General features: G+C 44.8%; 1 non-coding gene across 1 annotated transcript; it reads right to left on the bottom strand.

Moving 5' to 3' along the window:
- Window positions 1–16,853: 16,853 nt before the first annotated feature.
- On the bottom strand, window positions 16,854–16,935 carry Trnas-gcu (transfer RNA serine (anticodon GCU)). Its single transcript has one exon. It is a non-coding gene; the product is annotated as a tRNA-Ser (tRNA).
- Window positions 16,936–19,281: the final 2,346 nt, after the last annotated feature.

The raw sequence follows: 19,281 nt of genomic DNA, 5'->3' as shown, positions 1-19,281 counted from the left end.
ACACAGTTTAACTGATGAAAGGAGAAATATAAAAGTGCAGCAAATGAATCAGCCGAAAGGGAATAGATAGGTGATTGACAGGAAGCTCGAAAAGGCTAAGCAGGAATGGCTATAAGACAAATGTAAAGATTTAGAAGCATATTTCCCTAGAGAAAACATATGTACAGCCTCCAGAAAAATGGGGGGGGGGGGGGGGGGCGTATACAAGGGAAATCAACCGCAAGGCTGTATTATAGAAATGGAAGAGGACGTAGTTGAGTCCGAGATGGCACATACGATACTGCGAGAAGAATCTGACAGAGCTCTGAAAGACCTGAGTCGAAACAAGGCCCAGAAGTAGACGATATTCCATCAGAAATACTGATAGCCTTAGAAGAGACAGCCATGAGAAAAGTCTTCCATCTGTTGCGCCAGATGTATGAGGCAGACAAAACGCCTTCAGACTTTCAAATAAAGCAGTTGCTGAGAGGTGTGAATATTACCGAACTATCAATTTAATAATTCATGGTTGCAAAATACTAACACTAATTCCTTACAGAAGAATGGAAAAACTGGTAGAAGCCAAGCTCAGGGAAGATCAGAAATTTCGGAGAAACGCACGAACACGCGAGGCAATAGTGATCATACAACTTCTCATAGAAGATAGGTTAAGGAAAGACAAACCTTTGTACACTTAGAGAAAGCCTTTCATAATGTTGGCTCGAATAATTTCTTTGAAATTCTAAAAACAACAGCCGTAAAATATAGGGAGCGAAAGGTTATTTACAACTTGTAGAGAAACCACACGCCAGTTACGAGAGTTGAGGGGCATGAAAGGGAAGCAGTGGTTGACAAGGGAGTCAGATAGCGTTGCAGCGTATCCTCGATGTCATTCAATCTGTGAACAGAGCAATCAGTAAGGGAAACTAAAGAAAATTTTCAGTACGGGTTAAAGTTTAGGGACCTGAAATAAAAGCTTTAAAGGTTTGCCGATGACATTGTAATACTGTCAGAGATAGCAAAGGAGCTGGAGGATCAGTTGAACGGAATGGACAGTGTCTTGAAGGGACGATGCAAGTAAAACAAGGATAATGGATTGTAGTCGAATTGCTGAGGGAATTAGTTTAGGAAACGAGACTCTTAAAGTAATAGATCAGTTTTCTTATTTGGGCAGCGAAATGACTGATCATGGTCGATGTAGAGAAGATATAAAATGTAGATTGGCAGTGGTAAGAAGAGCGTTTCTGAAGAAGAGAAATTTGTGTTAACGTTCAATATAGACTGAACTATCAGGAAGTCTTTTCTGAAGGTATTTGTCTGGAGTGCAGCCCTGTGTCGAACTGAAACATGGACAATAAACAGTTTAGATAAGGAGACAACAGAAGCTTTTTTAATGTTGTGCTACAGAAGAATGTTGAAGATTAGATGGGTAGATCACGCAACTAATGAGGAGATACTGAAGAGAATTGGGGAAGCAAGGAATTTGTGGCACAACCTGACTAAAAGAAGGCATCGGTTGGTAGGACACATTCTGAGACATCAAGTGAACACCACTGGAGGAAATGGTTCAAATGGCTCTGAGCACTATGGGACTTAACATCTATGGCCATCAGTCCCACTGGAGGAAAGTGTGGGGGCTAAAAATCATAAGGAAACACCGAGAGATGAATACAGTAAGCAGATTCAGAAGGATGAAGGTTGCAGTAGTTATTCGGAAATGAAGAGGCTTGGACAGGATAGAGTAGCAAGGAGAGGTACATCAAACCAGTCTTCTGACTGAAGATAAGAACAACATTTAAGCTTTTGGCAGGCATCGACTGCGCGTGGTGCCACTCGAAAGATTATTAAATGACAATGCAATAAACGATGGTAGTTCAAGTACCGGGTGAAATTCTCACTATGTACAAGGTTAAGAAGACAGTAGCCAAAGAAAGAGTCAGAAACTTTAGCTTCTGAGTATGCCAGAACACTCGTAAACCAGATCCACAATTTTACAGTCTAGTAAAGTTATTACAAAATCAAATCAAATTGCTAAACGATTTAGACAAGATACCCGTATAATGCGAAAAAGTGGCAATTGATCCTGAACAACAAAAAGTGTGAAGTCCCCCACATGAGCACTACTAAAATGCGTTAAATTTCGGTTTCAACATGACGCATACAAATTTAAAAGTCATCAACTCAACTGAATTCCGAAGGATTACAGTTATGTACAAATTCACTTGGAACCACCTCATAGAAAATGTTGTGGGGAAGGCGCACCAAAGACTGCGATTTACTGAAAGAACGCGTACAATATGCGACAAATATACTAAACAGACTGTCGACACTACGCTTGTTCGTCCTCTTTTGGAGTATTGTTGCGCGGTAGAGAATCCACATCAGACAGGATTACCAAAGTTCAAAAACGCCAGGACATTCTGTACTATCACGAAATAGGGGAGAGAGCGTCAGGGACACGATGCGCAAGTCTGGGGTGCCAATCATTAAAACAAAGGCGGTTTTTTTTTGTTGCGGCTAGATCTCTTCACGACATTTTAAAAAACCAACTTTCTCCTCTAAATCCGAAAATATTTTGTTCTCTCCACCTACGCAGGGAGAAACAAAAACCTAAAGAAAATAAGGCATATCACAGCTCACATGAAAGATTATGGTGTTCATTTTCCCATGTGTTGTTCGAGAGTGGAACAGTCGGGAAATGAACCTTCTACAAAATGCTTAAATGTACAGTGCATAATAATTAAACAGATGCAGATGTTAAAACATCACATGCAGACGCTACTGCTCTATACTCAGAGGTGAGACTTTACATGCGTCGAAGACTGATAAATGTAAAAATAAGAACGCTTTTGGTGTAATGTTTAACGTAGGGGGCGGGGTAGGGCATGACTGTTCTTGGCTCCCATGACCCTTCCCTCTCCCCTTGTATCCGATATTTCTAGAACGAACATGGTCAAAAGTGATCCGTCTTGTATCCACGGTAAGTGTGAAAGAAATCGTTATTGCATTAGGTTGGTGCCTTTGTTTTGCATGTTCGTATTCCGATTGTTGTGGGTTTAATTATCAATTGCCATTTTTATTAGTAGTTCACAGTTCCTATTTGAGTTAACATACTGTCATTTCGTCATTTGGATGTAGTGAGCGGAGCTGTGGACGCTAGAGAATGGAGTGCCAAGTGGAACTTTTCCGACATATTCTTCTGTTTGAGTTCAGTAGAGGGGTGGCAGCAGCGGACGCTGTCAGAACATTTACGCCGTGTATGGGGATTATGCCACTGGACAGAGCACGCAAGAAAATGGTGTTCTTATTTCAAAGAACATCGTTTTGACATTAGTGACTCTCCGCGTTCAGGAAGACCTTCACGGTTGGCTGAAGGTTGTTTAAACGCATTAATTCACAATTATCCTCGTCATTATACTCGACAACTGGCGAATGTGATGCAATGTGATTGTACCACCATCGTGCGACATTTGCATGCAAAGGGGAAGTTTCAAATGTCGGGTGTATGGGTACCGCATGCTCTTGGCCAAAATCACAAAAATCTGCGGATGGCCATATGTGTATCTCTGCTTGCTCCTCATCAATACATCCTGTATTGTTACTGATGACGAGAAATGAAGTCTTTATGCTGACATAACGAAAAGAAGAGAATGACTAAGCACAAACAAAGCAGCAACTCCCGGTACAGAGAGCTGCGCACATCCCCAAAATATAATCTTATACATCTGGTGGAAGAGCGACGGTACGGTTTACTACGAATTCTTTCTCCGAGTTGCAACCACCACTGCTGATATTTATCGTCAGCAACTGAGACGCTTTGCAGACGTAATACAAGAACAACGACCAGGAAGATTACGTATAGTGACGCTATTCCACGATAACGCCCGCCCTCATTCTGCTAGACTGACAGAAAACAGTTTACTGGAGTTCGGTTTGGAAGTCACTCTGCACCCACCCCATTCACCTGACCTTGTGTCTTCATATTTTCACCTTTACCGGTCTCTGTCTAACAATCTTCGGGGGACTTTCTTCCGGATGAAAATGCGCTCCTAACATGGCTCGACGAGTTCTTCACATCAAAACCACGTGATTTCTATAGTCTTCGCCTCAAAACGACGCGAGTTCTATAGTCGCGGAATCGGAAAGGTACGCCAGCGCTAGCAGACGTTGTATATAGTGAAGGAGAATATACTGTTGATGACGTGCATCTGCTGTGTATGGAAAAACGCTACGAGCTTATGCACCAAGCCAATACACGTTACAGATAAATGACTAAGCAGATGTTGTCGCAATCTCGTACTTTTCGCTGATAACGCGGTTGTTTGAAAAGTTCTCAAGATAGAAAGTAAGGCTGCACAACGATGCAGTCAGATCTTATCAAGATATCAGTACTTACATCTGAAATAAGTGAATTGTATGTTTGTCCATTTCACGTACAGTTTGGTTTCACGACACCAATCGTGTCAGTCATGTCAGTCAACGACCTGGCATTAAGAAAAGCGTGGAGATACGAGGCAGAGCGACAGAGTAGTTCATTAGTGGTTAAAGCAGTGCATGGTACGATACCGAGAATTTCCGGTTTTTTGCGAACGTTATTGCTTCTTAACTTACATACAGACGGCTACTTGGTGTTGTCGATTCTTTCGGAGCTGCCGCAAGTACCGTGGAACTTCTGATCAGCCAGTTTTACAGTGCGGGATTTACGACCAGAGCCTCGCCCACTGCTGTTTACGCCAGTCGGTCACCAGCAGCGCCGGCTGGAGTCTGGAACCGCGCAACCGCTACGGTCGCAGGTTCGAATCCTGCCTCGGGCATAGATGTGTGTGATGTCCTTAGGTTAGTTAGGTTTAAGTAGTTCTAAGTTTTAGGGGACTGATGACCTCAGATGTTAAGTCCCATAGTGCTCAGAGCCATTTGAACCATTTTTTTGTCACCAGCAGCGGCTGTGCTGTCACCGCCAGTCAGGCAGTTCTCACCGACATTGTTCGCTCCCGTATAGTTCCGTAGACCTAAGTTACTTTAATTCTATAAACTCGAGTAAGGGAAATAATTAAAACGCGAAAAGGAGCCGTGTCTTCTAAAGAACAATCATCACTACCGGGAACACAGAAAATGTGATGAATATACGAATCGGGTGCGTGCGAATTCCGAACGAAGTAGCTACCGAGGACGTTTGAAAATAGCAAATGGCAGTAACGTGGCTGAACAGCAACATTCTTGCCCGCCTGACGAAGCAGATGTGGAGGCTAAGAAACGAATGTATAATTGCGGAAAAATGGTCCACCAAAAAAAAAACAGCGCCTGTTTTCCAAATTTTTAGATGGCTTTCACGTTTTCAAAGATACAGTTTTAGATTTCGTCGCAAAAATGCCACATTACGAGAAGCCCAAAACTGCAATGAGTAAAATGAGGAAGGGAAGCTATTGGGACGATCCAGAATCCTTGCACTAGTTCGGAGATTCGAAAGAGCGATGACATTTTGAAACAAACTGAAGGTATTAGATTTTGGGAAACTGACGATGCGTCTGCTCCCGAGAAAGGAATCCTACTGTTCGGTTGCGAATTGAAATTGAACTGTTCTCATGGATGGAACAGTTGACAATTTTTTGAAACAATTCAAACACCTCACCATGATGCTGAGAATAAAAGGGCTTGCCACACGAAAACGTAAGTAAAAACGAATAAAGGCGCGAATTATCGCGATAAACTATATTACATTTTAGATGATAGGCTAAGTCCCAATTAAATTGGTCATCAACATCGTTTGGTTGCAGATGACAGGCTACCTGTAATAAATACTACACAAGTGGTCCTGAAAAATCATGCACACCAAGTGTAAAGGTTTTAACAAAAAGAAACGAATTATTGTTTTAACTAAATATCAACATAATTTTGTAATCATTTAGCAAAAATGTTCACAATACAGATTAAATAAAGCGGAAACCCACTGATGATGCCACAGTAGTGCTGAAACATGTTTGGGTACTTGGAAAAAACGGTGCTTTGCATAACTGACAGACCTTACATCCTAAAAATTCAACCAACTGTACACCGTACAAGTTGACTTCAGAAGCCCAGAAGAACTGACGAAGGTATTTTTCTCTTTTATTTGCGTCACTCCCAGGCAAAATTTTATACAGAAGTTTCGAAGTAGTTCATAAAGAACTGTACACCGTACAAGTTGACTTCAGAAGCCCAGAAGAACGGACGAAGGTATTTTTCTCTTTTATTTGCGTCACTCCCAGGCAAAATTTTATACAGAAGTTTCGAAGTAGTTCATAAAGCTGCTAACAGCTGGTGCTGTAATCGCAGTACGTAGTGCCTCAAAATGGCGCGCCGCAGCTCAGAGCGATCAGTTCCGTCGATGAAACGAGAAAGGTGGTTAGCGTGTCGTGGAAGAGGTTGAAATCTTGTGTGCCATTGAAAAAGCGCTTTTCTGGTGCTATACTTCCTACAGGTTAGAATACAGTGCTACGGCAGCATGGCGCAGTCTTCGAATACGATTTGATGTTCCAAAAAGGCCCGATGTGAAGCCCACTCACAAGCTCCTCGCCAAATTCCAAAGGACAAACAGCGTGGCTGATGATCTAGCGGTGCTACCCTACCTATCAACTCGTCCAAGTTCTGGTCAGTCTTCCGTCGCCTTACTGGAACTAAACCCTCCCCTACTATCCTCTTCTCCATGATGATCACCCCTTCCCTGACACACTTAGTAAGGCCAATCACTTTGCCTCCTACCTCTCTGATGTATTTTCCATCCCCGATGATCCCCAGTTCGATTACTCCCTATTCCCCGATGTCTGCGATCGAACTGACACCTCTGTCCCTCCCCTCGCACCTGGTTTCCAGTACTTGGACAACATTGCACACACGGAACTCAATGCCCCTATCACTACACATGATCTCATTGCTACACTCTGCACAAAACGCAACACCGCTCCTGGTCACGATCGTGTCTCCTACCATCACCTTCGTGAAGCTCCTGTCTCTTTCCTCTCCACCCTGGCCAGGCTCTACAATGTAGTCCTGTCCACCGGTTACTACCCCGACCTGTGGAAAACCTCCCGTATCCTGATGTTCCTTAAACCTGGCAAACCGCCGTCTGCCGTCTCCTTCTACTGTCCCATCAGCCTTACCTCGGTCTTCAGCAAGGTCCTGGAATCTATCCTCACCCGTCGCATCCACCAGCATCTCCGCCAGCACCGCCTCCTTCCCGTTACCCAGTGTGGCATTCGGCCGTCCTTCTCTTCCGACGACCTTCTCCTTCACCTCACTCATCTCCTTTCCGACCAGCTTAATTCCCGTCGCTCCGCAATCTTCTCTCCCTGGACCTCGAACGAGCTTATGACCGCGTATGGCATTCCGGTCTCCTCTTCAAGCTCCAAACCTTCGCCCTTCCCATTAACTACATCCGTCTGATCGGCTCCTTTCTCTCCCACCATCCTTCCTACATCACCATCCATAACACAGACTCCTACACCTTTTTCCCCTCCGCCGGTGTGCCCCAAGGCTCCGTCCTCTCCCCCCTTCTGTACCTTTTGTATACGGCGGACATGCCGCCGCCGTCACCCCCCGTCCAACATCTCCAGTTTGCCGATGACACCGCCTTCCTTGCCCTTGCCCCCACCCTGCAGCGCTCCCAACACCTTCTCCAATCCCATCTTGACCGGTTCACCGCTTAGTGCAACCAGTGGTTGCTCAAGGTCAATCCCTCCAAAACCCAGGCGATCATTGTAGGCAAAACCACCCCTTCCTTCCGCCTCCTTGATTTCTATCTCACCATCTATGGCCGTCCTATCGCCCTCACTCCCACCCTTAAGTACCTTGGCGTCACCCTCGACCGTCGCCTCTCCTGGACTCCCCATCTCCGGACAATCCAAGCCAAGGCACGCTCCCGACTCCGTCTCCTCAAGCTCCTCTCCGGCCGTACGTGGGGTCTGGACCCCTCCACCATCCTCCACACCTAAAATCCCTCATCCGCCCTACCCTTTGTTACGCCCATCTGGCCTGGATCTCCGCCCCCCCCTACCTTTTATAAATCCCTCCAAATCCTTGAACGCCATGCTCTCCGCCTCGCCTATCGCATCCGTCTCCCCTCCCCCACGCGGATCCTGTACGATCTTATCCCCTTCTCCCACCTCCTTCTTTTCCTTGAAAGGATACGGATCCTGTACACCTCCCGCAAACTCGATCCTCCTCATCCGCTTATCTCACCCATCCTCTCCCACCCCCGCCCGCTGCCGCGCCTGTATTCCCACGTCCCACCTGGTCCCCATCTCTCCACCCTCCTTACCCTCTCCCAAGGTGGCTTCCACCAGCTCCCCCTCCCTGATGATGTCCTCCTCCCCTCCATCTACCCCTCCTATCAACTTTGATCCTCCCCCCCCCACTTCCTGTGTCCTTTCCTTTAGGCACCCTCCCTCCCTTCTCTTTCCTTTTCCCCCGTCCCCTCCCTCCACCCCTCTTCCCCCGGGCTTCCCCTGCCCCTTCCTCCCTTCCCCCTATCTCCCCTGCCCGTGGCATCTGCTCTCCCTTCTCCCTCTCCCACCCCCCCTCCTCCTCTCTTGGCAGGTCCTCGGACTCGTACACGGTTAGTGAACATTCGCGCGCCGGAAATCAACGCCTCGTGTTCTGTGTGTGCCGTCGTTTTGTGCTTAAGTGGTTCAGTGTTATTCGTTTTGTGCACCTACGTTCACGTGTGACGATTTTCGTCTATGTATGTGTCGAAGTGTCTGTACAAATTTTATCTTGGACTCTACACCCGTGAATGGCTCCATGTATTTTAAGAAGTGTTTGTCTCCATTTATATGTCCACCGTATTTTTTTCTCTAAATGTCTTCATTTGTATCTTTTGTGTTTCTCTGAGGCCCAAGAGCGGCGTAGTATGCTGCTGCTGGCCTGCCTGTACACAGGTTTCAAAATAACAATAAAGAAAAAAGATCTATCTGGTAATGTTGGCCCCAGGCAAACGGTAGTTACTTTTGCATATGTCGCCACGGTTTCCAGAATTATTCAGCAAAATCTAAGGTTATCAATCCGAAGAATTGCAACAGAGACAGGTTTCAAGCGTTTCAGCACGCATAAAATACTGAGACAGAGCCTATACATATTTCCATTCAAAATCGAAAGCCACCACGGCATACCTGTACGAACTGTGCGACAGAAAGTGACTCTGCGATTCTCACAAGGATTTTATGTTGGTTGCATTTGGTTTACAGACAGAGCGGACTTACACTGGAATGGAGTTGTCAATAAACAAAACTGGCGATTTGAGTTCGGATAATCCCGATTTGTAAGAAGCGAAACCACTGTACTCTCCGAAAATCATTATTTGTGCTGCGATTAGCAGCTGAGGCAGTGAAATGATAATGAAATGATCGTATGGCATTTATTGGCCGGGATATCCTCTTCGAGGTATTGCAAGTCTTTTTAGTTGACGCCACTTCGGAGAATTGTTGTCAATGATGATGAAAATGATGATGAAAATGATGATGAAGGACACACAACACCCAGTCCCCTGCTGGGAATCGAGCCCAGGCCCCCTTGCGTGGTAGGCAATATTGGCTCATTTTTCATGCGAGAAATGATCACCAGTTAATGTTAAGTTTCAATTGTGGATTAATCTGTCGTCCAAAGCCAGCTTTGGAGGATCGATCAAGTACCGAATGGTTCATGCAAGTTGGGGCCACACCACATCGTACGGAACATGTATTTCGCTTTCTTGTTGAATACCGGTACTTCGGGAATAGAATAATTGAGTTGGATGATTCCAAATTTATTATCGTAAGGATTTATTATCGCATGGATCTGATTCCTTGTGACTTCTTCTTGTGTGGGACATTGAAAGACACTTTCTACCGGAACCAAACTTCCACACTGGACGATCTTGAATGGGCGATCTGCGTGGCATATGAATCTACTTCCGTGGAAACACTACAGGATGTGATGGAAAATTTCATTGTTCGTTCAAGCCACCTTAGTACTGCGAGTAGTGGACATCTCGAAAAATTGTGATGTGATTGCAAACACTGCTTACAGAACACGAGTTTAAAAATGCATGCTCGTACTGCACAAGCTGCAGAGCGTATAGCGCTACCTGTTAGCAGCTCTTCGAACTGTTTCGAAACTTCCGTATAACTTCCTTATAAAATTCTTACAGCGTAGACATTTAACACAGTTTTTGTTGTACTCGTTTCTGAGATACTTAATTTTTAAACTAGGGACTCCTTCGCTGGACACCCTATATTTACAAATGTCTTATTGTAAACTTTCCCATCATATTACAACTCGCACTTCAATGCGGGAGGATATCGTACCGTTTATGATGATGAATAAATTCCAAATTTTATGCAGACAGGGATGTTCGTTAACCCTAATCCACTCAGTCCTTCCAGAAACTGGTTAACGGTATGCTTTGATATTTATAGTAATGATCATTCGAACCCACATTTTTTTCCTGTCAGTATACATTCGTTTCGCAGCCGTTTTCAGCAATGAGAAATTTTTGTAGGTGGTTCAAGTCTTGCGATTTGGCAGCTGCAAAGATAAGATCTACACGACGTGATTACTCTGGTATTCACAATAAAGTACCTAGCAGAGGGTTCAATGAACCACCTTCGAGCTGTCTCTCTACCGCTCCACTCTCGAACGGCGCGCGGGAAAAAGGAGCACTTAAATTTTTCTGTGCGAGCCCTGATTTCTCTTCTTTTATCGTGATGATCATTTCTCCCTACGTACATGGGTGCCAACAGAATGTTTTCGCAATCGGAGGAGAAAACTGGTGATTGAAATTTCATGAGAAGATCCCGTCGCAACGAAAAACGCTTTTGTTTTAATGATTGCCACTCCAGTTCGTGTATCATGTCTGTGGCATTATCTCCCCTATTTCACGATAATACATAACGAGCTGCCCTTCTTTGTACTTTTTCGATGTCATCATTAGTGAAGAGAACGTGATGCCAATCCTGAGCGGTCCATTCGGCATGTTGTTAGGCCCATCGGCACCACGCTGCATGGTGTCGTGGTTGCAAAGATGGACCTCGCCATGGACGACGGGAGTGAAGCTGTGCAACATGCAGCCTACTGCGCACAGTTTGAGTCGTGACACGACGTCCTGTGGCTGCACGAAAAGCATTAATCAACATGTTGGCGTTGCTGTCTGGGTTCCTCCGAGCCATAATCCATAGGTAGCGGCCATCCGCTGCAGTACTAGCTCTTGGGCGGCCTGAGCGAGGCAGGTCATCGGCAGTTCCTGCCTCTCTGTATCTCCTCTATGTCCGAACAACATCGCTTTGGTTCACTCCGAAATGACTGGACACTTCCCTTGTTGAGAGCCCTTCCTGGCACAAAGTAACAATGCGGACGCGATCGAACCGCAGTATTGACCGTCTAGGCATGGTTGAACTACAGAAAACACGAGCAGTCCACCTCCTTTCTGGTGGAATGATTGGAACTGTTCGGCTGTCGGACCCCCTCCGTGTAACAGGCGCTGCTCATGCATGGTTGTTTACATCTTTGGGCGGGTTTAGTGATATCTCTGGACAGTCAAAGGGACTGTGTCTGTGATGCAATATCCACAGTTAACGTTTATCTTCAGGGGTTCTGAGAACCAGAGTGATGAAAAACTTGTTTTGATCAATATGGGCCGACAGAAGCATACTGCTTCTATTCTAAAGCTTGTTGAGTCGGATATTGGTCATCCATTCCTCTCACTATTTTGAAATGTGTGGTATCTGAAGTGTATTCGTGTCAGCTTTTGGGATACTGTCAGCAGCTCCATTTTAAAGGCATCTTTGGCTAATGTATCAACATCAAAATTGCCGGGGATATCTATGTGGTTCGGCTTGCAGAGGAATACTACGAAGGTTACTGTATTGCGGAGGTTAAAAATTCGTGAGTGGTTGAGAGTAAGTTTGAATTGCCTTTAAACTACAGAGAAAGTCACTACATAGGAAAAGGTTTCTGGCGCGTTGAAGTACGTGTCTGAGGCCTCTGTGTACTGCTGCTAATTCTACCGTGCAGATGCTGCATGTACTGGGAACGGAACGTTGTTCATAAAAATTTTCGTCGATAAATGTATTGGCGACTTTCTCGTAGTCCTTAGAGCATTCAGTATGTATAGGACTCATCTCGAGTAGCCGTGGAGGACCAAATAGAAGCTACAGCGATGAATATTAGAATCTACGTTATCCTTATAATCAATTATTCAAAATGACAGTCACAATCGCATTATTTATTTTGCCACCAACCGGTTTCAACCCGCGATGGGGTCATCTTCAGGGCAATTTACACCATTTGGTCGCTCACTGGAGTCGTCACCCTCCCTGCTCACGGTTGGTAACTGTTGATAGGCAAGATGACGACTCCAGCGAGCGACCAAATGGTGTAAATTGCCCTGAAGATGACCCCATCGCGGGTTGAAACCGGATGGCGGCAAAATAAATAATGCGACTGTGACTGTCATTTTGAATAATTGAGTATAAGTAAGTTAATCGCTGTTTATCTCCATACAACTATGTTGTCTAAAAATTTATACGTTATCCTTGTTGCCACACAAGAGATCCATTTGTATTACAGCACAAAGTATGTATCATGTGAGAGCTCCTCCTGTGGGGTAGGCTGGGAAGTTATCTCGGGAAGAAAGAATTCCCAGTGCAAATACACTGAAGCGCCAAAGACAGTGGTATAGGTATGCGTATTCAAATGCAGAGATGTGTAAACAGGCAGAATACACCGCTGCGGTTGGCCTCGACGAGTGTCTGTCGTAGTTGTTAGATCGGTTACAGCTGCTACAAGGGCAGATTATCAAGATTCAAGTGAGATTGAACGTGGTGTTACAGTCGGCGCACGAGCGATGGGACACAGTATCTCAGAGGTAGCGATGAAGTGGGGATTTTCCCGTACGATCATTTCACGAGTGTACTGTGAATATCAGGAATCCGGTAAAGCATCAAAGCTCCGAACGGAAAAAGATCCGCAAGAACGGGACCAACGACAGCTGAAGAGAATCGTTCAACGTGGCAGAAGTGCAACCCTTCAACAAACTGCTGCATATGTCAATGCTGGGCCATCAACAAGTGTCAGCATGCGAACCTTTCAACACAACATCATCGACATGGGCTTTCGGAGCCGAAAGCCCACTAGTATACCTATGATGACAGCATGACACAAAGCTTTACGCCTCGTCTGGGCCCGTCAATACCGACATGGACTGTTGATGACTGGAAACATCTTGCCTGGTCGGAAGAGTCTCGTTTCAAATTGTATCGCGCAGAAGGTCGTGTACGGGTATGGAGACAGCCTCATGAACGGTCCTGCATGTCAGAAGGGGACTGTTCAAGCTGGTGGAGGCTCTGTAATGGTGTGAGGCGTGGGCATGTGGTGTGAGACGTGGCCCCTGATACGTCTAGATACGGCCCTGACAGGTGACACGTGCGTAAGGATCCTGTCTGTTCACCTGCATCCATTCATGTCCATTGTGCATTCCGACGGACTTTGGCAATTCCAGCAAGTCAATGCGACACCACACACGTCCAGAAGTGCTACAGAGTGGCTTCAGGAAGACTCTTCTGAGTTTAAACATTTCCGCTGGCCACCAAACTCACCAAACACGACCATTATTGAGCATGTCTGGGATGCCTTGCAACGTGCTGTTCAGAAGAGATCTCCACCCCCTCGTACTCTTGCGGATTTATGGACAGCCCAGCAAGATTCATGGCATCAGTTCTCTCCAACACCACTTCATACATTAGTCGAGTTCATGCCATGTCGTGCTAAGGCACTTCTGCGTGCTCGCGGGGGCCCTATACGGTATTAGGCAGGTGTACCAGTTTGTTTGGCTCTTAAGTGTATTTTAGCTTAAACATTGATGTTAATTCCGTTTTCATACGATTCATAAGAAGACGGATGTTGGGGTTCTCTAAAAGCGCCTTGTACTAAGGATATTCTGGGTTATAGTAAACCTTAAAGGGGAAATTGCCGCGCGGAGTGGCCGCGCGGTTTGACGCACCATGTCACGGATTGCGCGGCCCCTCCTGCCGGAGGTTCGAGTTCTTCCTCGGGCATGTATGTGTGTGTTGTTATTGTTAACATAGGTTAGTTTAAGTAGTGTGTAAGTCTAGGGACCGATGACCTCATCAGTTTGGTCTCTTAGGAGTTCACACAAATTTGAACATTTTTAGGGGAAGATTAATCAATAACTATCGGCGGCAAAGCCTTAAAGGTGGCCACCTGAAAGACAATCGACAGCGCTCGTGCGGAAAGCTCTAGTCGCAATTTGCACTCCACTGTGATGCATAAGGTCTAGTACGCCTAAAAGAGAAGGATCTAGAGAGCCATATGCAACACATCTGCAGTGTAGTGTTGTTAAAATCAATGAAGAATAAAATATTTCTAGAACCTCTCGATATGATTTCCAAGAAGTACTTCCGAGGGAACTTAAGGAGTTTACTTCAGGTATAAAGACTGCGTTCAGCTGAATTATGTGCTATAACCATGTTAGATCATGATCGAACGGCAGTGCTAAAATGCGAAAGTCATCTTTTACTTCCAGCTGTTGGTTATCTAGATGTAATTCAGAGTATCCCTGGGGGATCGAATTCTGCAGAAGTGCAAAATCCTGGATTTTGTAGGCGATTCACTGTACCCATGGTTTTAGGCCCATAACAACGCCTCCCGAATGGATGTTTTATAATGATGTTCTGATAATCGTCATTATACAGAACTGTAGTACCGACATATAAGGCTGACGATACGTACGGTCCTGCAAAGACGGCAATTCCGTTTATGGTAAGTGCGAACAGTGGAACCCCGTTTTCCCGAATGTGTTATTTTCCTAAGGGCCTATCTTGAACGCGGAATGAATAGGCCGCTATGTGTAGTGATAAGAAAGGAGTATGGAGAGAAGTGGAGATTATTATGATTGCCAGAAATATCCAGTCTGATCAAAGCAGCCTCCACCCTATCCAGTTAATGCCAGTGTACTCACTATGCCTGTATAGAGAATATTTATCCAAAAAACTGAGTTGCACAATAAATATAGTTACAGTTGATAATAACTACTAGTAAAACTAAATGCCTCCATTTGGACAAAGCCAAGGATATTAAAGAGAATTCATTTAGAGCCTTCCATCGAAACATCAGAATCTTAACAAATAAAAAAGATAACTTCTCCTTTCCACTCAGGAAAACGAAAAGGATAGTGTAATTGCAGCAGATTTGTTGTCCATATTAGAAGATCAGTTTCATCTTGATGAATACAAGCTAATATCATACTACTAATAACGACAGTGTCCGTGTTTTTGCAGCAACTCTATTTATTACAATACAGCGTCCTTCAGAAGTGTTTGCATGCTTTAAGGACACTGTATTATAGTAAATGCAGTTGCTGTATAAACACAGACACTATCGTCAATACCGATATAATCGCGCCTGGCGGGGCTAAAATGACGATATAAATAACAGTGGTCTTTCTATGCTTGGTTACACGAATGCACATTTGGTTTGTGACTGCGTGATGTATGGAGATTGGGACCGTACTTGGGGGTGTGCTCGGACAGCCGATGAGGCTAAGGCGGCCGCTCGTGGCAAAAGGGAAATCAGAGTTCAAGTCCCGGTCCACCACAAATTTTCATTTCTCACTTGTAGCTGATTCTAACACATATTCACAAAACGTGAATCAGTTTAATAATTGCATATTACTGTAGAACCAATTAAAAGGAAGGGTAGTGGCTACATATGCAAAAATGGAGTTAAGTCAGATTTTGTTCACGTTAACAAGTATTTTGTTGAGCAGCTTTTTGAATACTGGGCCTGGAATCACACAAGCACGTAATGACCACCAGCAGGAAATGTCTTAAGCTGCAGGAATTACCTACAAACAGTTTTAATAAGGCTATTCAGACTCAACAAGAAAATCGTTGTGGAGACTGTGACATTGATTTTCTGTCAGATAGTACTGACTGAGAGCACCTAGAGCTGTTGATGTCCGCCAGCCGTTGTGACCGAGCGGTTGTAGGTGCTTCAGTCCGGAACCCCGCTGCTGCTACGGTCGCAGGTTCAGATCCTGCCTCTGGCATGGATATGTGTGATGTCCTTAGGTTAGTTAGGTCTAAGTAGTTCTAAGTCTAGGGTACTGATGACCTCCGATGAAAGTCCTATAGTGCTTAGAGCAATTTGAACCATTTAGTTGATGTACGTTTTGGATTATTTTTCGCAGTAAAATTCCCTACGAGAATTGAAGAACATAGTGCAACAAATATTGACAATTTGTTTTTAAACCAGACAACCTGCTGTGATTATGCTGTGAAACCAGTAGGCAATGGTCTATTTGACCATACACTCAAACTTTGGCGATTCCAGCAGGACAACGCGACACCCGACTCTTCCAGAAGTGCTACAGACGGCTCCAGGAACACTCTTCCGAGTTTAAACACTTCCGCTAGCCACCAAACTCCCCAGGTATAAACATTATTAAGCATATCTGGGGTGCCTTGCAATATGCTGTTTGGAAGAGATCTCAACCCCCTCATACTCTTACGGATTTATGGACAGCCCTACAGGATTGATGGTGTCAGTTCCCTCCAGCAATACTTCAGACATTAGTTAAAAAATGAAAATGTCGTGTGACTAGGGCCTCCCGTCAGGTAGACAGTTCGTCGGGTGCAAGTCTTTCGATATGACGCCACTTCGGCGACTTGTGCGTCGATGGGGATGAAATTATGATCAGGACAACACAACATCCAGTCCCTGAGCGCAGAAAATATCCGACCCAGCTGGCAATCGAACCCGGGCCCTTAGGATTGACATTCTGTCATGCTGACCACTTTTTTTTTCACAAACAGCAACAACAAAAGAAGAAAAGCTGCTAAAACATTCGACGAGGATGGGATTCGAACCCACGCGTGCAGAGCACATTGGATTAGCAGTCCAACGCCTTAACCACTCGGCCACCTCGTCAGACATCACTCAGCTACCGGGGGCGGACAGACATGAGTTGAGTCCATGCCACGTCGTATTGCGGCATTTATGCGTGCCCGTAGGGGCCCTACACGATATTAGGCAGGTGTACCAATTTCTTTGGCTCTTCAGTGTATATACGAGTGGCCATTTTCAATACGACAATCACAGCGGCAATTCTTAATAAGTATTACACTTCTGGGTTGGGATCCGCTAAAGTGGAATGACGACACACCATTTCTCAAAGCTAAATATTTGTTCATCGGACATTACGGCTGTTAGCATGCTCTCTTGTCGTAAGTTTGCTACATAAGGACTTGCGTAATAACATACAACAGTTTATCATTGTTGTTAAGTATCTCAAGTAACTTAATTCCCAGGCACTTTAAGTCACAGTTCCCATAATTTAAAGGAAGCTAATTTCTTACATTATTTTTATAGCAAAATATTATACATTTTCGAATACTTACCTTCAACATGATTTCGTTTTTGTAGTATTTAATTCCTCTATACATTTATCTGCAGTGACACAATTTTTTACGTTTTTTTCGACTTTTACTCCATGTAAATATGTACTTGCAGTGTTTGTGGGCGTTATTGCTTTGTTTTGCATGTTTACTGCATGTCGAATTATGCGTTGTTCTGTGCCATATGCTAGTAAAATACCGGCGTCTTGTAAGTACATGCCATTAAGCAATTCATTACGGCCCGTGAGGTAAGGGGAGGTAGATTTTCATCGTTGGAGCGTGAGCACTTTAAAGCCGACAGACGAGCATCAGCTGGCGTTTGTTAACGTCTCTGAACTCATCTTATTGTAGTGTTCCAGAGTCATTGTGGGACCTTGGTTATTAGTTTTGATGAATATAAACTATTGTTTCAGTCCGAGTGAGTGCAAAATTCATGGAATTGTGGGAACAGCCAGAGTTTTACGCCTTTACTTATTCCAAGATGTCACACCATTTTCATTAGGGAACTTACCAGCATTCCTTCACTTTTAATAGCTTTTGTTCGATTTCTGCTTCAGTTTTAAACATCAGTTATTTGTACTGATAATTTTTCTACACAAAAACAGTCATTTCTGGTAGACGTAATATTAGAGAGGCTGTTGTTTCGTTACTGTCTCCATCTGTCGGGTGTTAAAAAACAGAATGCTACATTCTGATAAAATTCGATGTCGAGTAAAATATGGATGAAAATTGGTTGAAGCCGACATTGAGGAGTAGGTGTGTTAAATAATCCATTGTAAGGAAGCAAACTCAAATTCATTGGTAAGGACAGCTAGAAAGTCACTCCCGCACATAAGCGCTCTCACGATACCTTAATGAGGAGATTTAGAGAACTTATCTAAGCTAAACCGTGCAACTATTCTCCTGACCCTACCTTATATCTGAATTACAACAACGCCACCTCGTGCCAGGATTTAAAAAAATGCTTTTTTCCTACTTTCTTAGAACTGAAGGAGATAAAGAATGCAATTTAGGAAGGCAGCAACAAAAATTTGAGCTCCAACAGAGCACAGTGATCCAGCAGTATGTGGTGCAGAAGTCCGCTTGGAAAGTTGTGTGGAAGCAGACTTTGCTAGACGAATGTAGGGTAGGCGAGCATCTTTAAGATGGAAAGCGAACGTGTGGTGCGGTATCGGTCGAGGCCAGGGCGGTGGAGCACCTCGGGCCCCGAACAACGAGAACCAGAGGCGGAGGCCGCGCCGATGACTGACGCCCGTCAGCGGCTGACAGCTGACGCGGCGCAGCGCCCAAAAACGCGCCGGCAGCGGGTCGAGTAGAAAACAAACCACTTCTCCCTCACCACACAAGATTCAGCATCGGGAAGTACGAGCGTTGCCCAGAAAGTAATACACCGCATTTTTTTCTCAACAATTTTTTATTGAATATAATGAGAATCACACACACGAAAGAATGATGTTTTATCTACACACAAGAATGGTGTTTTATCTACACACTATTTTTCCATGTAATCTCCATCCCGTTCTATGGCCTTCCTCCAGCGCGAAACAAGGGTGTGTATGCCCTGTCGGTACCAAACCTTGTCCTTGTGCGGAACCAGTGCTTCACTGTGTAATCACCTCCTCATAGTCCTCAAAATGTCTTCCAGGAATGGCATCCTTTAATGGTCCAAACAAATGGCGAGGGAGCTAGGTCAGGGCTGTCAGGTGTGACAGTCATGGATGGTCTTCCCAATCGCTGAAAATCGTGGAGCTCCGCCGAACGGCCTTCTGGTAACCTCACCCTCCACGGGTAGCGACTAACTGTACTTCTGTCTACAGCAGATGCTCCATAGGCTTTCCACAAGCGTTTATGAGTATTCCCACAAATGGTTCAAATGGCT

This window comes from Schistocerca cancellata, chromosome 2 (assembly GCF_023864275.1).
Source record: "Schistocerca cancellata isolate TAMUIC-IGC-003103 chromosome 2, iqSchCanc2.1, whole genome shotgun sequence".
Lineage (NCBI taxonomy): Eukaryota > Metazoa > Arthropoda > Insecta > Orthoptera > Acrididae > Schistocerca > Schistocerca cancellata.
Note: the sequence above shows the minus strand (reverse complement) of the source record. Positions and strands in the feature narration are given on the sequence as shown.